Source organism: Chiloscyllium plagiosum, chromosome 28, assembly GCF_004010195.1.
Source record: "Chiloscyllium plagiosum isolate BGI_BamShark_2017 chromosome 28, ASM401019v2, whole genome shotgun sequence".
Lineage (NCBI taxonomy): Eukaryota > Metazoa > Chordata > Chondrichthyes > Orectolobiformes > Hemiscylliidae > Chiloscyllium > Chiloscyllium plagiosum.
Genome location: NC_057737.1, coordinates 48,935,986 through 48,940,381, shown reverse-complemented (window position 1 = coordinate 48,940,381; position 4,396 = coordinate 48,935,986).

Here is a 4,396-nt window from a genome sequence, read left to right as displayed (position 1 = left end):
TCATCAGTCAAGAGTTTGAGTATAGAAGTTGGGAACTTGTGTTACAATTTTACAGGACATTGGTGAGGCTGCACCTGGAGTCTATGTTCGATTTTGGTCACCTTGTTATAGGAAGGATGTTATTAAACTGGAAAGAGTGCAGACAAGATTTATAAGGATGTTGCCCGGACTGAATGGCCTGAGTTATAGGGAGTGTTGGACAAGCGAGGACTTTTTTCTTTAGAGTGTAGGAGACAGAGGGGGGGGACCTTACAGAGGGTTGTAAGATCATAAGAAGCACGTTTAATGCACTCAATGTTTTTCATATGGTTGGTTTTCATACGAAAAATCAATGACTTTAGGGCATCAGTTTGAAGTTAAAGGGGAAAGAATAAAAGGGAATCTGAGGGACAACTTATTTTACACAGGATGGGACGCATATGGAATGAGCTGTCAGCGGAAGAGTATAAGGCATTAACAACATTTAAAAGGCATTTGAACAAATACATGGATAGGAAAGGTTTAGAAGGATATGGGCTAAGTGCAGGGAAATGGAGTTTGCATGGACATTTTGGTCAGCATGGACCAGAGGGCTGTAGGACTGTATGTAGGACACTACAACTGCACTACATGATGTGGGTGAGACCTGAAGTTGTCGGGCTGGTCCGGAAAGGAAGGCAGAAGCTGGAAAGGTGTACATAATGACACTCAGTCCTCTTTTCCATCACAATGATACAAATCATTGCAATCTAATTTTTATGTTGACGATGGGAAAAGGACAATTGGTATTCCAGAGTAAAAATAATTAACTGGGGTAAAGCCAACTTCAATGGGGTGAGAATGGATCTGACCCAGAGAAATTGGAATCAATGATTAACGGTACAGCTGTAACAGAACGATGGGCTGCTTTTAAAGAAAGAAAAAATAAAGTAGTTTTGTGGACAAGTTGAAGGGAAACAGCTGGAGTTCCTCTTAACTGTTCTCACTTTAGTTTTGAGTAAAAGATGTGCATGGGTTTGAATCTGAATAACTAATGGTGTGCTTCATGGGATTAAATAATGAAAGTTGATTGATTATTTATAACCAAAAGGAGCAGTTCACAGTTCTCATCATGTTCTGGAAAATGTGTTCCTAGTTTGAAGAAAAGATGTATTTTCTCCTAAAGTAAAATTTGGATGAATTCAACAACTGAAGTCTTGTGCTAGAATCATTCTCCAGATTCACACAAAGAGCTGGACTTTCTACAGGTCATAAAGTTGACAGCCTGGAATTCAGTTTGCAGCTTTAGTGAACCTGAAATGGAACAGACTTGGAGATATTGTATTGCAAATTTCAGTTCTTAAGGTATGGATGCTAATGTACTTTTGTCCTGTCTCTTTACAGACTGCATTCAAAGATTAAAAAGACTTCAGTGAGTTTCAAAGCATTACTGGCAAAAGTGAAAAATTATATGGTCATAGCGTACAAATGTAGGGAAGTTATGTTAAACTTGTGTCTAAAATGCTGGTTCAGTTCCAGCTGGAATATTGCATCCAGTTCTGGACACCACACTCTTAAGAATGCTGAGAAGGTATTAGAGATAGCGCAGAAAAAATTCAAATGAATACTCTGTGAGAAGGAACTTCAGTTATGCAGGAAGATTGAAGAAGTATTAACTAAACTGTTGGAGATGACTTGCAATTTTTAAAATCATGAGGGGGCTGGACAGAGAAACTGTTTTCATTAGTTGAAGGATTCTGAACAAGAGGGCAGATTTAAGCTATTTGACAAAAGAAGCAATGAAGAAATAAACATTTTTCTGCAGTGAGTGGTTAGGATTTGGAATTCATTGCCTGAGGCTGTGGTAGAGGAAGGTATTTAAAAGGTTTTCAGATAACTATCTGAAAGGGGAAACTTTGCAATGCTCAGGTGAATAGTCACTGAGAGAGCCAGCACAGACTTGACAGACTGACTGGCACTTCCTTTGTGCTAACCATTCTATGGTTCTAAGTGGAATACAAAATTGTTATAATGGTATGAATAAATGTGATGATACAGTGGCTTTAAGAGGTGTATTTTGTTCTTTTTTGAAAAAATGTTTTAAGACTGAGCTGACTATTTGAATCCAATAAAGTAAACAGCTTGTGAAGCTTTGGGTTTTTAAGTTGTTACAATAGAAATGGTTGGCACGGTGGCCCAGTGGTTAGCACTGCTGCCTCACAGCGCCAGAGTCCTGGGTTCAATTCCTGTCTCAGGCGACTGACTGTGTGGAGTTTGCATGTTCTCCCCGTGTCTGTGTGGGTTTCCTCCGGGTGCTCCAGTTTCCTCGCACAGTCCAAAGATGTGCAGGCCAGGTGAATTGGCCATGCTAAATTGCCCAGTGTTAGATAAGGGGTAAATGTAGGGCTGAAAATGTGCTGCTGGTAAAGCACAGCAGGTCAGGCAGCATCCAAGGAACAGGAGAATCGACGTTTCGGGCATAAGCCCTTCATCAGGTAAATGTATGGGTGGGTTGCGCTTCGGCGGGTCGGTGTGGACTTGTTGGGCCGAAGGGCCTGTTTCCACACTGTAATCTAATCTAATCTAGAAGCAGCTTGAATGGTTGGAGTCGAGATCCTGCAGAACCAGAATTTTTTCTAGTTTTACTTTTCAGCAGCATTTGTTGCTGGGGTCTTGAAGCAGGGTTTGGAAGCTACAGTGCATCTCTCCCTTCTATTCTTGAGTTTTATTTTGATGTCTTTCCTCCTGGGCTGCTAGAAATGCATGTGAGACAATCTAATTTACTGTATTGAATTTGCCTTTAACAAGGGTGGGTTTGTGTTTATGGGATGTTACTATATTGGGACAGTCAATTAGTAGTTAATATATATATTACTTTAAGCATTTTCATAGAGTTAAGCCAATTTTTATTTTATCTGCATTTTAATTACAGCGTATGAATAAAGTGTGTTTTGTTTCAAACCTGGTACTTTGATCAACTGAATTGCAACCAGAACACAATCCCTTACACTTGCCTTTAAAATAAGAAAACGTCATCGTCTACACTCTTTATATATTTTGAGGGAGTTTGATCTGGTCCATAACATAAGTGGTTGAAAGTTCATTTTGAGCCAAATGATACTGAAATTCCAAACATTGACTCAGCCTCACAGTTGCCAGGAAGGAAGGACTTGGGCAGAAGGCTTCAAGTCATCTCAATATTTAGTAAGAGAAAATGTCTGTTCATCCAATGTGCATTGAATGTAGGATTTGTGAGGTCATGTTGCAGCTGTACAGGACATTGGTTAGGCCACTTTTGGAATACTGCATGCAGTTTTAGTCTCCTTGCAATATGAAGGATATTGTGAGACTTGAAGGTCAGAAAGGATTTATAAGAATGTTGCCAGGGTTGGATGGTTTGAGGTATAGGAAATGAGGAGTGCAGATGCTAGAGATCAGAGTCAAGAGTGTGGTGCTGGAAAAGCACAGCAGGTCAGGCAGCACCTGAGGAGCAGGGGAATCGATGTTTTGGGCAAAAGCCCTTCATCAGTAGGCCATTCCTAATGAAGGGCTTATGCCCAAAACGTCGATTCTCCTCCTCCTCAGATGCTGCCTGACCTGCTGTGTTTTTCCAGTACCACACGCTCGGTTTGAGGTATAGGGAGAGGCTGAATAAGCTGGGGCTATTTTCCCTGGAGCATCGAAGGCTGAGGGGTGATCTTATAGAGATTTATAAAATCATGAGGGGCATGAATAAGGTAAACAGACAAGGTCCTTTCCTTGGGGTGAGGGAGTCCAAAACTAGAGAGCATAAGTTTAAGGTGAGAAGGGAAAAATCTGAAATACGACCTAAAGGGCAACCTTTTCACGCGTGTATGGAATGTGCTGCCAGAGGAAATAGTGGAGGCTGGTACAATTACAACAATTAAAAGGCATATGGATGATTATCTGAAGGGTTTAGAAGAATATGGGCCAACTGCTGGCCCATATCTGGTCAGCGTGGATATTTGGACTGAAGGTTCTGGTTCCATGCTGTACATCTCTATGACTCTAAGCAGTACCACAAACTGGAAACAGTGGAGTACTTGCAAGAGAGAGAATTAGAAAATGATGTCATTAGCATATGCATCCCATGTGGTATGATTTTGGATAAAGTATAAATGCTTCAGAGTTTTCATAGGGTAGGAGTGGGAAGCAAATATTTTCTAAGCTATTTGTGACTGGGTAAATAAGAATGTAACCAGGCAAGAATATTTTCACCCATTACCATAATCATTCAATGAGAAAATCTAGCACCATCTTTCTGAACAATTGACTAAAATATGATGTCAAAATTCAAAAAAGATCTGCAAATCTGATCAGAATTCACCAGGTATCCAATCAAATAATTCTACGAAGCATAAAAGGCTGAATACTTAAATCTTTTTCCTCTGATGAACAAAACAAAAAATATCAGAAG